General features: G+C 48.8%; 1 protein-coding gene across 1 annotated transcript in view; it reads right to left on the reverse strand.

The window, feature by feature from the left end:
* The window catches only part of saxo4 (stabilizer of axonemal microtubules 4), a 187,956-nt gene that overhangs the window by 160,447 nt on the left and 9,727 nt on the right, over positions 1 to 17,782 (reverse strand). The gene's annotated exons all lie outside the window — the stretch shown is intronic.

Genomic DNA, 17,782 nt, shown 5'->3' on the forward strand with positions numbered 1-17,782 from the left:
CTGCTGCTTCATTCCATACACGCGTGTTAAGTTGTTATGTATGCAATAAAGGTTCAAACTGAGTACTGTTTAACTAAGCAAGGTACAACCTTGCTTCTGCTTTATTTAGTCCCAAAGTGCCTGACTCTCAAAATGGCTGGCCTTTTATACCAGAGCAGCACCATGTGCATGCTGCTCAGTGGCCTCCAACAATGACACCATCTGGTGGCTACAAACAGCATCTACATACACGACATAAGTGTACAAACTGGTGGTCAGTGCTTCAATGCTGGGGATGTTGGCCTGGTCGAGGACGCTAATGTTGGTGCATTGAAGCACTGGCCACACTTGATCGGCTCCGCTGGGCAGGCCACATTGTCCGCATGCCAGACACGAGACTCCCAAAGCAAGCGCTCTACTCGGAACTCCTTCATGGTAAGCGAGCCAAAGGTGTGCAGAGGAAACGTTACAAGGACAACTTCAAAGCGTCCCTGATTAAGTGCAACATCTCCACTGACACCTGGGAGTCCCTGGCCCAAGATCGCCCTAAATGGAGGAAATGCATCCGGGAGGGCGCTGAGCAACTCGAGCCTCATCGCCAAGAGCATGCAGAAATCAAACGCAGGCAGCGGAAAGAGCGTGCGGCAAACCTGTCCCACCCTCCCCTTCCCTCAACGACTATCTGTCCCACCTGTGACAGGGACTGTGGTTCTCGTATTGGACTGTTCAGCCACCTAAGGACTCATTTTAAGAGTGGAAGCAAGTCTTCCTCGATTCCGAGGGACTGCCTACGATGACAAACTGGTCAGATCACAAGATAAGTATAGATGATCAAGGGCATTCAACCAATCTTGATATATCCGTCAAGAAAACCTACAATCCCTCGATAAAAGACTCCTCACAGTTTTTTTTCTTGCCCTCCCTGACTTCAACTCCAGTATGTTCTAATGCAAAGAAAATAACTTGATCAATTCATGTTTCCTTGGAGATTTCTGCAGGTAAATGGAATGCCCAGTGTGAAGCTGTGCAATACAAAGTCGGAATGTTGCCGCTTTGATCCCCGGTGTGTGTCGATTAACTGCTCTCAGCTGGTGCAGTGGGTTGCGACAGGACGTCTGACAGCTGATCGATCTTATGCAGATATATGAGATAATTAAGAGAACGAAAAAGGTAAATCCAAAATACTAATTTAAGTTAAATTGTGAGGGTCGGAGAATGGGACATAGATTCAAATTAGTGAAAGATAACTTTAGGACTGATGCCAGGAAATCCTTTGCACTGACAGATCACGGTATGAAGCAGACTTCCAGGAAGTGTAACTGAAACAAACACTCTGGAATGTTTTAAGAAACAACTGGATGCTGAAATGGGAGAACTTTAGGATCTTTCTCGATGGATTAACAAATTTGGGACTAAAGGCCTTCCTCATTGGTAACTGTAGTGTATTTGCTTCATGCGTTCTTTGCCTAAGCATTCACAGCTACATATTTGTTGCAAAGAACTAGCTAGTTTATTTGCAACGGTTTAACAATCAAACTGAACACTACAAGTTCATCCACCAGGCTCACAATTGCACACCTCATCGTGGAGAACCTGGACTCAATTAACTGAGGTTTTATTGAGTCTTGTGAACATCACGTGACTGGCTAAGCCACTCACAGTGCAACAGCTCCACCACTATTTTTGTGTAAAACTTTTAAATCAAGTGCCCCTTTTTTAAGGACACAACCAACAGCTCTACAACTATTTTGAGTTGTATCTGTGAAAACATAAATCATTAAATCAAGTGCCCTCTGGTTAAAGGCGGGGTGGGGGGGGGTCACACTATAAAAGCTTTCAATCAAGTGCTCCCTTGTTTTTTGTTTTGAGGGCACCAGAAACACAAATTATTCAAGTGCCCCCTGGCTAAAAGGGGCGGTGGGGGGGGCACTAAAACCGACAAACTTAAACAAATTAAACTTTAGACAGGTGGTTCAAATTAAAATTTGGTTGCCGGGGGTGATGATGCTCTCCAGTCCCTCCGGCGCCCAACTCTTGCGGAAGGCCGCGAGCGTTCCGGTGGACACCGCGTGCTCCATCTCCAAGGACACACTGGCTCGGATGTAACCGCGGAAGGGAGGCAGGCAGTCAGGCTGAATGACCCCCTTGACCACCTGCTGCCTGGACCAGCTGTTGACCCCCTTGGCCGTGCCCAGGAGCAGTCCTACGAGGAGACCTTCCAACCTGCCTGCTCCTCTCCGCACAGGGTGCCCAAAGATCAGGAGTGTGGGACTGAAGTGCAGCCAGAATTTGAGGAGCAGCCCCTTCAAGTAGTGGAAAATGGACTCTTCCAGACGGCAGAAATTGCAGACAGCCTGGGAGCCCATGAACCGACTTAAAAACTTATTGCACGGGACTGTTCCGTGCAACACCCTCGAGGCCAAGTCCCCAATAAATAGAGGGAGGGCTCCCGCATAGAGTGCACTCCATTGGGGACCCCCGCCTCATCCGGCCCGCAAGATGGTGCGCCATGGCGTGTCCAGATGGCAGACGAGGATAGCAACGTGGGAAGTGTGCAAGAGCAGCCCGTACAGGAATCCCCTCCGTACAGAACTCAAAGGCGCGGAGGAGATTTCCCGGAGGAGGCTCAAGTTGTGAGGCACCAGTTCCCGAGGGAGGTTTCAGGGCTTGGCGCCGATGAGGAATTCCATCCGGACGGGGGTCAGTTCGGACGGGATCTCCCCACGTGCCTGAGCATTCTCGACACACCTAACGGAGTCAGGGCCCAGAGCTGTTTTTAGCGACTCGATGGCATTGGCTGCGTGCCGGACGTTGGCCCAGTTTAGGCGCCGTGCCGGCACATCTGGCGCCATCCAGCCCGCTCCTCCGCCATCGAGTAGGTCCCTGACCCTGGTCACCTTGCCAAACACAGCTCTATCATCCCGCCTGCCACCTAAAACCGCGATTGTGGAGGTACGGATTCCTGAGCAGCGGCTCCTGAAGGACAGCCGCTACTCCAGACGGGGTAGAACTGTGCTTGGTGGTGACTCTGTTCCAGACTCTGATGAATTTTTGGTAAAAGACAGGCAGCCCCCGCATAGCGATCCTGATGCCCCCCAGGCTCACAAACAGGAGCTGCGTGTCATAATTGAGGCAGTACTGCTGGCGAAAGAAATACGTCGCCAGCGCACACCATCTAGGAGGGTGCTCGACGTAGTAATCTCTGCAGGGTCTGAAGACGGAAAGTCACAGCCTGGGTGCTCACGCGCACCAACGCCTGGCCGCCCTCCCTAAGCGGGAGACTCAAACCACAGCAGTTTGGAACATTTCTCCCAGTTTATCCTGGCAGAGGACGTGCCGAGTAAATCTCCTGCCACTCACACATCCTCCGCAGGTCAATGGGATCCTCGACCATGAGGACCACGTCATCAGCGTAAGCCGAGAGGACGACCTCCACACCCTGCCCTTGCAGAGCCAGTCCCGTCAACCTCTTCCGCAAGAGGCGCAGGAAAGGCTCCATATGGCATATAACTGGCCGGACATGAGGAATCCCTGGCGCACCCCTCTCCCAAAGCGAAGGGGCGTCGTCAAAGACCAGTTAACCTTAATCAGACACTCTGCGGCGGCATACAAAAGTCAGATCCGGGCGACGAAATGCGTCCCGAACCCAAAAGAGCGCAGAGTTCCGAAAAGATACCCGTGATCCACCCTGTCAAACATCTTCTCCTGGTCTAGGGAAAAGAAGGCAACCGACAGGCCAGCCTCCTGGGAATGGTGGACCAGGTCCCGGACCAGATGGATGTTGTCGTGGAATGTCTGGCCCGGGACCGTGTAGGACCGGTCGGGGTGGATTATGTGGTCCAGCACGGCGCCAAGGTGAGCAGACATCACCCCGGCAAAAATGTTGTGATCCATGCAGAGGAGGGAGACCGGGCGCCAGTTCTTAAGGAGGCGGAGATCACCCTTCTTAGGCAGCATGACGATGACTGCCCTGCACCAAGAAAAGTGCATCTCCCCAGTCACCAGATTTTCCCCCAGGACCTGCGCATAGTTGCCCCCCCCAGGATGTCCCAGAATGCCCTGTGGAACTCCACGGTCAGCCCGTCCAGCCCCGGGGACTTTCCCCTCGAGAGCTGGTTGAGGGCACTGGTCAGCTCCGCCAGACCTAGTGGAGCGTCCAGATTTTCGGCGCCCTCCGAGCTGATCTTCAGCAGGTCCTCCCACAAAATTCTGCGTGCTTCCTCACTGGACGGATCAGGAGAGAACAGAGCCCCGTAATAGTCTCGGACCCTGTTACTAAGGCCCTCCAGATCCAAGGCCAGAGATCTGTCATCGGGCCAGCAGCGTCAAGAGCTGCTTACGGACCCCCTGCCTTTTTTCCAGCGAGTAGAAGAAGGGGGAGTCGCAGTCCAGGTCCTGGAGGGCGCCGATAAAAGGTGGTGGTCCAAGCAAGGCACCGGCCGCATGGAAGCCGCCGGAATGCAGGAGACGTATGCCCGAGACATAAAAAGGCGGTCGATTCTGGACCACCCTCTTCCTGGCCTCACCCAAGTGAAGGCGCTGGAGTCGGGATGGGGATTTCGCCAGGCGTCCACCAAGTCGAAGGACCCGACCAGGTCCCTCAACTTCTCCATCACCGTCATGCTCTGCGGGGCACCAGACCGGTCCATCGCCTCGAAGGTGCAGTTAAAATCCGCCCCCCCTGAGGACAATGCAGTTGCTGATGTTGATGGAGCGTAAAAGAGTGGACACTTCTTCGAAGAGACACACTTGCTGCGGACCGGGCTGGGGGGCATACACGTTGCAACGGCTCCACAAGTCTCAAGGCATGTTCACAGGTGCATACATCACAGTAACTATCTTGTGAACAGCATTTATTGGGCTAGTGAGGAGAAAATAAGGCATGTCTATCCATTGGAAAGTATGCACTTGTGGGTGCTGGGTGCAGTTAGCTTCAGAGTCTGCCTCACCCCACCCAATAGCCTATTGGCACTCACTCTCTAGGCTTGCACATTCAGAAGGGTGTAGGAGCGAAAAACCTTAATCAGAGGTAAAGTAATTTGGTGTAATTAAAATATAAAGTAAGAAAGGCTGAGAGAAAGGGTTAAATGCGTTCATGGTAGAATAGCTGAATCCCACATCCCAGTGATTAGGCTGAAGTACAGAAGGTCAGAGCAATTCTCTGAGGAGATAAGAACACCCACAAGATTTATGTAGACAGTGCACAGAAATAACGAGAGGAGGCCACTATGTTCCAGCCACACGAGATAACAGCAACAAAGCCTCTTTTAGCAGAGGGTAGCCATATGTCTGCCAAGGACATTAGTCTGAGAATTAGCCTGGGAACACGTTCCCAGAATTGTAACACATAACCTGCAGGGGGCTATTCCCTAGCAACAGTCATCAGAACTGAATCTACCAATGGAATTATTAGAAATTACAGTAACCAATGACATTGCTGAAAACTGTATTAACCAATGTATTAGTAGCAGGTGGGCGGGGACTGTTGGCAAATAACCAATGGAATGCTTCCCCGCCGAGTTTACTGTATTTCGACTCTTTAGACTGTAACTGCGCAGCCTGTCCTGTGAGACCGGCGAGGAGAGCAATCAGTGACCGCACTGTTGCAACCGGCTCTCCCTTGATTAATCAGGTTTTAATAAACTATTCTTTTCTCTATATACAAACCTTTCATGTCGAGTGTTATATTTTTAATACTCCACAACAAAGGGCCACTTGAGTGAAGAACTGGAGGTAAGGATGCCACCTATGCAGCAGGAGCCCTGGCCAATTCTCCAATTCCTAACCTCATATCATATCATCATAGGCAGTCCCTCGGAATCGAGGAAGACTTGCTTCCACTCCTGAAGTGAGTTCTTTGGTGGCGGAACAGTCCAATACGAGAGCCACAGACTCCGTCACAGGTGGGACAGATAGTCGTTGAGGGAAGGGGTGGGTGGTATTGGTTTGCCGCACGCTCTTTCCGCTGCCTGCGCTTGATTTCTGCATGCTCTCTGCGTTGAGACTCGAGGTGCTCAGCGCCCTCCCGGATGAACTTCCTCCACTTAGGGCGGTCTTTGGCCAGGGACTCCCAGGTATCAGTGGGGATGTTGCACTTTATCAGGGAGGCTTTGAGGGTGTCCCTGTAGTGTTTCTGCTGCCCACCTTTGGCTCGTTTGCCGTGAAGGAGTTCCGAGTAGAGCGCTTGCTTTGGCATGCGGAGTAGAGGTGCCATTACCAACTGCATTGCCCCAACTGTCTGCTGATTGACATCAACTAATTCAGCCAGGACCAGGGACTGAACCTGGGGTAGTCTTCATCGAAATAGCTCAGCTATTCACTGCCTTACCACCTGAGCCAATGGGGGGGTCAGAAGAGACTTTATTCAACTTAACGTTTCAAAATAGAATGGCCAAAGATAATTTCATATTTAGATCACGAGCTGTCAGAATATAAATATATTTTATATTGGCCTTCTGCAGCACATGGTGAAATTGAATATTCATCTCTTAAAACGTTAATATTAACATGATCCATTGCCACTGCTGTAATTGATCTGGCAGTGTAGGTACAATATGTGCACATATTTCAGTGTGGTCCACAGAAGTGCCTAATTTTTCAAACTATAAAAGTCCCTAATAGCTCTTTGCATTGTTTGCACATTATAGCATGACCTCTGGCACACTTTGAACTTAAGAACATAAGAAATAGGAGCTGGAGTAGGCCATTCGGCCCCTTGAGCCTGCTCCGCCATTCAATAAGATCATGGCTGATCTTCTACCTCAACTCCACTTTCCTGCATTATCCTCATATCCCTTAATATCCAAAGATGGGTGGGGAAGCACATTGTGAGGAGGCCACAAAGAATCTGCAAAGGGATATAGACAGGCTAAGTGAGTGGGCAAACATTTGGCAGATGGAGTATAATGTGGGAAGGTGTGAGGTTATCCACTGTGGTAGGAAAAATAAAAAAGCAAATTATTGTTTAAATGGAAAGAGATTACAAAATGTCGCAGAACAGAGGGACCTGGGGGTCCTTGTGCATGAAACACAAAAAGTTAGTGTATAGATACAGCAAGTAATCAGAAAGGCAAATGGAATGTTGGCCTTTATTGCAAGGGGCAAAGAGTATAAAAGCAGGGAAGTCCTGCTACAACTGTACAGGGTATTGGTGAGGCCACACCTGGAGTACTGCATTCAGTTTTGGTCTCCTTATTTAAGAAGGAATATACTTGCATTGGAGGCAGTTCAGAGAAGCTTCACTTGGTTCATTCCTGAGATGAAGGGGTTTACTTACAAAGGGCATGTTGGATCTATACTATGGAGTTCAGAAGAATGAGAGGTGATCTTATTGAAACATATAAGATCCTGAGGGGATTCAACAAGGTAGACCAGAGAGGATATTTCCACTCGTGGGGGAATCTAGAATGAGGGGGCATGGTTTAAGAATAAGGGGTCACCCATTTAGAACGTGAGGAGGAATTTCTTCTCTCAGAGGATCGTAAATCTGTGGAATTCTCTGCCCCAGAGAGCTGTGGACGCTGGGTTATTGAATATATTTAAGGTGGATATAGACAGATTTTTGAACGATAAGTGAGTGAAGAGTTATGGGGAGCAGGCAGGGAAGTGGAGCTGAGCCCAAGATCAGATCAGCCATGATCTTATTAAATGGCGGAGCAGGCTCGAGGGGCCAAATGGCCCACTCCTGCTCCTATTTCTTATTCCTATCAATCTATGTCTTGAATATACTCAATGACTGAGCCTCTACAGTCCTCTGGGGTAGAGAATTCCAAAGATTCACCACCCTCAGAATGAATAAATTTATCCTCATCTCAGTAATAAATAGCCAACCCCTTATTCTGAGACTGTGACCACTAGTTCTAGACCCCCCCAGCCCGGAAAAACATCTTTGCTGCATCTCCCCTGTGGAAGAACTGCTATGGTCACACAATGTAGTGACATCATACATAAATTTATAAAGATTTATTTCATCAGGCTATCTATTTGATTACATTTACTAAGAAAAAGGTTGACTTTGGACCAATCCCATATGCCAATAATGATCACTCAATCATTTAAATCTGAGATGCACTTTTAGGTAATCTCATTGGTCAATGGTGACTACATGACCAATTTAGTTTGTTACTTTCCGGCAATGTCATTGGATTCAGCTAAGCAGGTTGCAGACTTAATTGGCCTGTGTCTGATCAACAGAGCTCTGGACCAATGCCAGAAAAGAGATGCAGGATGGGGAAATCTGCAAGAAGTCATTTATATAATCATTGGGCTAAATATTCGGGGGTTTCGCGTCACCTTGTTACCGCAATATTCGTGGAACAAAATGGCAGTCAACTCACTATCACCCGCTCCTGCCAGGTCCGGCGGTGGCCGCCATTTTCGGCAGCCCTGCCGTTGCCTGTGGTCGCCAAAAGTATTGTGATGAGTCAGAGCGTGACGTCAATCGGCATGCAACGTCCAGTTGACGCCCGCTCATCTATTATCTCCTATTCTCACCCTCTCTAAAGCACGCCACTGCTCATCATAGGCAGTCCCTTGAAACGAGGATGATTTGCTTCCACGCAAAAAAAAGGATGAGTTCACAGGTGTTTCAATGAAGGATCTAATATTCCAGGTCCGGAACTACATAGTGTAGGGTGGAAGATACCTGTGCGTGGATTTTTTAACGTGGGGCGGCCGTTGCACACCAGCCACCACACGGGCTTGACAGAGCTAGGTCTTGGTCCAGTGGCAAGGGTTAACCAAGACAACTGGAGACCAGCTCTGCTGCACGGACCTAGTGCACACACATATGATCAAGAGATCAAGGGGTATGGAGAGAAAGCAGGAAAGGGGTACTGAGGGAATGATCAGCCATGATCTTATTGAATGATGGTGCAGGCTCAAAGGGCCGAATGGTGTACTCCTGCACCTATCTTCTATGTTTCTATGTTTCTATATCACAGTGTGGGCTGGCCCGTGCTGCCTCTGGGCCCTCGCCTCTTCTGGCCCTAAACTCGCGTCTCTCCTGGGTCCCAATCATGTCCCTCTACAATCTCTCACCGCTCCTTCGCCCCGACCTTGAAGCTCCTGCTGTACCTGCCCACGCTCAGAGAGGCGGTACTGAGGGAGTGCCGCACTGTCGGAGGGGCAATACTGAGAGAGCGTTGCACTGTCGGAGGAGCAGTACTGAGGGAGCACTGCATTGTCAGAGAGGCAGTACTGAGGGAGCATTGCACTGTCGGAGGGGCAGTACTGAGGGAGTGCTGCACTGTCGGAGGGGCAGTACTGAGGGAGCACTGCATTGTCAGAGGGGCAGTACTGAGGGAGCGTTGCACTGTTGGAGGGGCAGTACTGAGGGAGCGTTGCACTGTTGGAGGGGCAGTACTGAGGGAGCACTGCATTGTCAGAGGGGCAGTACTGAGGGAGCGTTGCACTGTCGGAGGGGCAGTACTGAGGGAGTGCTGCACTGTCGGAGGGGCAGTACTGAGGGAGTGCTGCACTGTCGGAGGGGCAGTACTGAGGGAGCACTGCATTGTCAGAGGGGCAGTACTGAGGGAGCATTGCTCTGTCGGAGGGGCAGTACTGAGGGAGTGCTGCACTGTCGGAGGGGCAGTACTGAGGGAGCACTGCATTGTCAGAGGGGCAGTACTGAGGGAGTGCTGCACTGTCGGAGGGGCAGTACTGAGGGAGTGCTGCACTGTCGGAGGGGCAGTACTGAGGGAGCGCTGCATTGTCAGAGGGGCAGTACTGAGGGAGCGTTGCACTGTCGGAGGGGCAGTACTGAGGGAGCGTTGCACTGTCGGAGGGGCAGTACTGAGGGAGCACTGCATTGTCAGAGGGGCAGTACTGAGGGAGCGTTGCACTGTCGGAGGGGCAGTACTGAGGCAGTGCTGCACTGTCGGAGGGGCAGTACTGAGGGAGTGCTGCACTGTCGGAGGGGCAGTACTGAGGGAGCACTGCATTGTCAGAGGGGCAGTACTGAGGGAGCATTGCTCTGTCGGAGGGGCAGTACTGAGGGAGCGTTGCACTGTCGGAGGGGCAGTACTGAGGGAGCACTGCATTGTCAGAGGGGCAGTACTGAGGGAGTGCTGCACTGTCGGAGGGGCAGTACTGAGGGAGTGTTGCACTGTCGGAGAGGCAGTACTGAGGGAGCGTTGCACTGTCGGAGGGGCAGTACTGAGGGAGTGCTGCACTGTCGGAGGGGCAGTACTGAGGGAGCATTGCACTGTCGGAGGGGCAGTACTGAGGGAGTGCTGCACTGTCGGAGGGGCAGTACTGAGGGAGTGCTGCACTGTCGGAGGGGCAGTACTGAGGGAGTGCTGCACTGTCAGAGGGGCAGTACTGAGGGAGTGCTGCACTGTCGGAGAGGCAGTACTGAGGGAGCGTTGCACTGTCGGAGGGGCAGTACTGAGGGAGTGCTGCACTGTCGGAGGGGCAGTACTGAGGGAGCATTGCACTGTCGGAGGGGCAGTACTGAGGGAGCGCTGCACTGTCGGAGGGGCAGTACTGAGGGAGCGCTGCACTGTCGGAGGGGCAGTACTGAGGGAGCACTGCACTGTCGGAGGGGCAGTACTGAGGGAGCGCTGCACTGTCGGAGGGGCAGTACTGAGGGAGCGCTGCATTGTCGGAGGGGCAGTACTGAGGGAGCGCTGCACTGTCGGTGCTAAAGGCGCTTCAACAGCGTTAACGGCCAGGAGGAGTCTGGCAGGACTTGGTAGATTATATACGAGGATGGAGGCTGACAAATGCAAGACACTTCAGAGAGATGCCAGAACTTCAACGTCTCCTTTGCCAAGGTTCTTCTTTTATACTTTCATTTTTTGCCCATCAGTGGTGGGGGCGGGGGAGATGGTTGCATTTTCAGCAGGCTTTCCGAGAGGCCCACAGTGTTTGTGGGTCAGTAAATCAATGGGTGAAACCTCGTGGAACAAGCATTTAGTTCAGAACTGAACACCTGCACCAAACTGCAAATCCCACGGCAGATTTCCAACAAATAAAAAAAAACGCCTTCCAAAGAGCATCAGATTGGCTCGAACTCCATTGCAATGTTTGAAGATCATCTCTGATAAGATCTCTTTTAACTTTATGGTAGCATCACCAGAACATCACCCCCCCCCCCCCCCCAGCAAATCTGGACTTAACTGCTTAAGATTTTAAGAAATTATAATTAATTTATTCAAAATCCTGTAACCAATTATTTATCAAATTATTATTTTTTGTCGAGTATGTAAGACCCACTAAAAGCTGACACAATTACAACACATTTAAACACTTTCAAGAGTAACCATTGGGGAAAGATTAGTGTTACAGAGAACACAGATGCATTTATTTCATGAATTATTAAACAATCAACATAGTTAATTGTAATGAATGTAATGACTCACAAGACTTGTTGCTGTAAACTGCCTCAGGTGTAAACCTGATCCAACTTTATTCGTGCCCAAAGTAACCTGCGTGACATGGTACGCGCGCTTATATACCAGTGACCGCGCACGCGCGCGTACAGCCCGAAGACCTCCGACAGTGGCGCCCCCTGGTGTCTGGTGACCCCAAGCATAAATACATAACAACATCCTCTTTCAAGACCTTAATATCAGTCTTTTTACAAATTAAGATGGTCTGGGACTTCCCGCTGATGAGTTGATCGTCTCAGTTCAACTTCAGTTCTTGGCGAGCATTCTGAGTCAGTTGTGACTGAAGGCTGAATAACCGATCTGATGGGAGTGGTAATGACCACATCAGAGACTGGAGGTCCAGTTTCAATAAGGACAGCAAAGTCCTCTGATGAATGAATATTGGTTGGTTGGTCACTGACTGCATCTTCCTCAAGCAGTTACAGTTCATCCGTGTGCCGCAGTTTAACCCGGTCAAGGTATTTCCTGCATGTTTGCCCATTCTTGAGCACGACAATAAACACTCTGTTATCCTCCTTGGCTGTAACAGTACCGGCGATCCATTTGGGACCTTGGCCATAGTTCAGTACATAAACCAGATCGTTGACAGAGATGGCACGTGACACCCTCGCTGACTTTGACGTATGTTTTCAACACCATCATTAAAATCGGGATGAACAAGAGAGAGCTTTGCCTTGAGACTTTTCTTCATCAGTAGTTCAGCAGGAAACACCTCAGTAAGCGTATGAGGTCTGGTCCTGTAACTGAGCAGTATACAGGACAAGCGAGTCTGCAGTGAACCCTGAGTTACACGTTTCATACTCTGCTTGACCGTTTGAACAGCACGCTCTGCTTGACCATTAGAAGCAGGTTTGAATGGGGCTGACCCCACATGGTTAATACCATTGAGTTTCATGAACTCTTGAAACTCCAGACTTGTGAAGTAAGATCGGTTGTTGCTCACAACAATGTCAGGCAAACCATGAGTAGCAAACATGACACGAAGGCTCTCAATAGTAGCTGTAGATATACTGGATGACATAATAATACACTCTATCCACTTTGAATATGCATCCACCACAACAAAAAACATCTTTCCCAGGAAAGGGCCCGCAAAATCGCTGTGGATCCTCGACCATGGTTTAGATGGCCACGACCAAATACTCAGCAGAGATTCCGCTGGTACTTTGCTTAGCTGCATGCAAGTATTGCACTGATACACACATGTTTCCAGATCAGTGTCAATTCCAGGCCACCATACATGAGACCTAGCAATGGACTTCATCATGACAATACCAGGATGAGTGCTATGTAGATCATGTACAAATTTTTCTCTACCTTTCTTGGGCATAACAACACGATTACCCCACAGGAAACAGTCTGACTGAATGGACAGTTTATCTTTGCGACGGTTGTAAGGTTTGGTCTCTTCACACATCTCCATAGGTATGGCAGACCAATCACCACTGAGTACACACCATTTCACAACCGATAAAATAGGGTCATGGCTGGTCCAGATCCTAACTTGTTGAGCAGTGAGGAGTTCCTTCACTCTCAAAAGCATCCATTACTAACAGTAGATCTGCAGGTTGAGGCATATCCACCTGAGGTGTGGGCAACGGCAGACGACTCAGTGCATCGGCACAATTCTCATTACCAGGTCTATGACGAATAACATAATCATAGGCAGACAATGTCAATGCCCACCTCTGGATACGGGACGATGCATTGGTATTAATTCCGTTGTTTTTCGAAAACAATGAAATGAGTGGTTTGTGATCCGTTTTGAGTTCAAAACAAAGACCAAACATGTACTGATGCATCTTTTTGACCCCATACACACAGGCCAAAGTTTCTTTTTCTACCACGCTGTAAACTCTTTCCACCTTTGACAAACTTCTCAAAGCTTATACAACAGGTTGTAGCTTGCCCGATTCATTTGCTTGTTGGAGTACACAGCCAACCCCATATGATGAAGCATCACAGGCCAATACAAGACGCTTACACAGGTCATAATGAACAAGCAACTTGTTTGAACATAGCAGATTCTTAGCTTTCTCAAGGCTCTATCTTGAGACACACCCCAGACCCAGTTGTTGCCTTTTCTGAGTAGCACGTGCAGTGGTTCTAACAAAGTGCTCAATCTGGTTAAGAAATTATCAAAGTAGTTGAGTAGCCCAAGCAATAAACGCAGCTCCGTTACATTCTGCGACCTGGGTGCATTTTTGATGGCCTTGGTTTTCGAATCAGTAGGCCTGATGCCATCAGCAGCAATCTTCCTCCCCAGGAATTCAACTTCAGGTGCCATGAAGACACACTTCGAGCATTTCAGCCTGAGTCCCACTTTGTTCAGATGTTCAGTAGTGTCGTGACCTGTGACCAGAATGTCATCTTGAAACACAACAGTTCTAGGAACGGACTTCAGTAAACCCTCAATATTCCTCTGAAATATGGCTGCAGTCAAACGAATTCCAAAAGGACACCTGTTGTAGACAAACAGTCCTTTATAGGTGTTGATGCAGGTCAGTTTCTTTGAAGTGTCGACAAACTCCTGTGTCATATAGGCCGTCGTCAAATCCAGTTTAGTGAATGACTTTCCACCAGCTAGCATGGCGAACAGGACATCAGCCTTCGGTAATGGGTACTGATCCTGTTTCGAAAATCGGTTAATCATACCCTTGTAGTCTCCACAAATCCTGATGGTGCCATCGCTCTTCAACACAGGAACAATGGGACTAGCCGAATTGTTAAACTCAACCGGTGATATGATCCCTTCACACTGGAGTCTGTCAAGCTCAATTTCAACCTTCTCCCTCTTCATTTACAGAACAGACTGAGCCTTATGATAGACAGGCCTTGCATCAGAATCCAGGAGAATCTGCACCTTGGCCCCAGTAAAATTACCAATGCCCGGTTCAAACAAAGAAGGAAACTTCTTCAACACTTGAGCACACGAAGTGTCATCAACGCTGTGATCTCATTCCAATTCCACTTGATTTTCTTGAGCCAATTCCTGCCAAACAGTATTGGACCATTACCTGGGACGATCCGTAACGGAAGATCATAAATCACATCGTCATACGACACCTTGACTACTGCCAATCATTGGTATGAGTTCCTTAGTGTAAGTACACAACTTGGCATTGACTGGACTCAGCTTAGGCTTCACAGCCTCAGTGTCCCACAGCTTGTTGAATATCCTTTGGCTCATTACCGACTGACTCGCACCCGTGTCCAGCTCCATTGAAGCAGGCACCCCATTCAGCTTCACATTAACAATTATCGGCTGGCTCCTTTCCAAGAACGAATACAGACCATACACTTCCTCTCGGGTTGTGTATCCGGGCTAGCACTGGACTGGTCATCATCAGCAATGTGATGAGTGGCAGCACGCTTGCTCAATTGTGGGCACATTCTCTGAAGATGCCCCACTTTCGAACAGCCATTACAGGAGTACTGTTTAAACTGACACTGATGAGGCCGATGATTGCCCCAACAACGCCAACAGGGTGAAATCGGATTCGACCCAGTTGGCGGACTTTAAGCAGCTACAGGTTTCACATAAGTCGAGTAGGCCCTGCCATAAGCAGCTCTGCCAGACGATGACACAATCTTGTTTACAGTACTTGTCGTGAAGGTCCAACGCTTCGATGATATCTGCCTCAAATTATCATCAGTCGTCATGCATGCCTGGGCAGTCGCGATGGCCTTGCTCAAATCCAGCTCCTCTTCGGCCAATAACTTCCGAAGAATCACATCATGGTTGATGCCTATCACAAAGAAATCTTGCAGCATATCTTCCAACATGTTCCTAAATTTACACGGCTCAGCGAGAGGTCGCAGGTCGGCGATGAATCCCGACACATCCTGGCCCTCAGCACGACATGCATGTAGAAGCGATAGCGTGAGATGATGAGCTCCTCTTTTGGCTTAAAATGGTCATGCACTAAAGCACCCAAATCCCCGTATTGTTTGTCCATTGGACGTAAAGGCGAGAGAAGATTCTTCATGAGGCCATAAATCTTTGGACCACAGATGGTGAGGAAAACCTCCCTGCGCCAAACTACATCAGCCTCTCCCTTCATTTTGTTGGCCACAAAATACTGATCCAGGCGGTCGATAAAATCTGCCCAATCCTCGCCATCCGCGAATCTCTCCAGAATTCCAATAGTGCCCATTGTACATGCGAAGGTTCTTAAGTTACCTCGTCACCAAATGTAATGAATGTAATGACTCAAAAGACTTGTAACTGTAAACTGCCTCAGGTGTAAAACTGATCCAACTTTATTCGCGCCCAAAGTAACCTGCGTAACATGGTACCCGCGTTTATATACCAGTGACCGCGCACGCGCGCGCATACAGCCCGATGACCTCTGACAGTAACGCACCCTGGTGTCTGGTGACACAAGCACAAATACATAACATTAATAATCGGGTGGCAGGCAATATTGTTGTAACTAGTACAGCAACTGTTCTGTACATGGCCTGCATGTTCGCTACTTTCTTCACTGTTTGCCTTCACCACAAGCGGGCAACCTTCGGCCTCCTGCTGAGCTAAGGGCAGGAAAGAGCGCATTACACCACAAAATCAATGCTATGCTGGTGTTCATCAGCAGCAAAATACCGGTGCTGCCTGTGCTCTCTTGGTGGGCGGCCGTTAACCTTGGCCAGCGCTGTTACCGGCACGTTTCCAGCGTACTCGAATTTTTTGCCCATTGAATCTAACAGCACAGAAGGAGGCCACTCAGTCCATTGCATCTGTGACGGCTCTTTGAAAGAGCTATCAAATTAATCCCACTCCAAAGCCCCCCCCATCCCCTTTCCCTGTAACACTACAGTGTTTTCCTTTTCAAGTACATGCACTTTGGCAGAAAAAAATCAAAGAGCAAGTTACTATTTAAATGGAGAAAAATTGCAAAGTGCTGCAGTACAGCGGGATCTGGGGGTTCTTGTGCATGAAACACAAAAGGTTAGTAAGCAGGGACTGCAAGTGATCAGGAAGGCAAATGGAATCTTGGCCTTTATTGCAAAGGGGATGGAGTATAAAAGCAGGGAAGTCTTGCTACAGTTATACAGGGTATTAGTGAGGCCACACCTGGGATACTGCGTACAATTTTGGTTTCCATATTTACGAAAGGATATATTTGCTTTGGAGGCAGTTCAAAGAAGGTTCACTAGGTTGATTCCGGGGTTGAGGGGGTTGACTTATGAGGAAAGGTTGAGGAGGTTGGGTCTCTACTCATTGGAATTCAGAAGAATGAGAGGTGATCTTATCAAAATGTATAAGATTATGAGGGGGCTTGACAAGGTGGATGCAGAGAAGATGGTCCCACTGATAGAGGAGACTAGAACCAGGGGGCATAATCTTAGCATAAGGGGCCGCCCATTTAAAACTGAGATGAGGAGGAATTTCTTCTCTCTGAGGGTTGTAATTCTGTGGAATTCGCTGCCTCAGAGAGCTGTAGAAGCCGGGACATTGAATAAATTTAAGACAGAAATAGACAGTTTCTTAACCGAGAAGGGAATAAGGGGTTATGGAGAGCGGGCAGGGAAGTGGAGCTGAGTCCATGATCGGATCAGCTATGATCTTATTAAATGGCGGAGTAGGCTCGAGGGGCCATATGGCCTACTTCTGCTCTTATTTCTTATGTTCTTATGTTACATATCCAATTCACTATTGAATATGCTTCCACCAACCTTTCAGGCAATGCATTCCATATAAACATGACTGATTGTATCCTGAAAACCCTATGATTATTGTTTGGATTGGAGCAGTGTGATTGATCTGTATAACAAATCAAAAATATCCCATGAAGATTTCCTCTATCCGAGTTTCCGATGAACTAACCATCTGCACTCTTCCGTGTGCCATGAGTCGGATAGTGTGACACAGACAAACAATTAGTATTTAAGCTTGTATACCACATTGAAGACCACCTGAATGTGCACACATTCTCCTTTATTCTCTGAAAGCAGGTAAATATCACATTGTTAGATTAATGTGTAATACTAAAATAAATAGATTTATTTGCAGATAATTACGCATCAGAACGAGACGCAATAAGAAAATATGGGTGCAAATTGGCACGTTTTCTGGTCCATTACCAGCAGCGCTCCAATAGCACCTGCCCAACTTAGGCTGCAGCTGTCGCTGAAGATTCCTGAGCAGAGCAGGCCGGGCAATTCCTGCCAGGGTGCCTAAACCAGGTGTTCGGCTCCTCATTTACATATATGAGGGGCACAGCACCTGTTTTAGGCGACTGCCATTAACGCCTGCAATAACCTTTACAACACGGCGAAGCTTCTCTGCTGAGGTGCAGATTGGGAGTGGAACATTGCACCCTGAGGTTGATTCTATTTTCCCCTGTCCAGAAAATGGGTAACAATGAGGACCAATTTCTACTCCTATAAATGCATTGCTTGCCTCATCT

Source organism: Pristiophorus japonicus, chromosome 14 (genome assembly GCF_044704955.1).
Source record: "Pristiophorus japonicus isolate sPriJap1 chromosome 14, sPriJap1.hap1, whole genome shotgun sequence".
NCBI classification, from domain to species: domain Eukaryota; kingdom Metazoa; phylum Chordata; class Chondrichthyes; family Pristiophoridae; genus Pristiophorus; species Pristiophorus japonicus.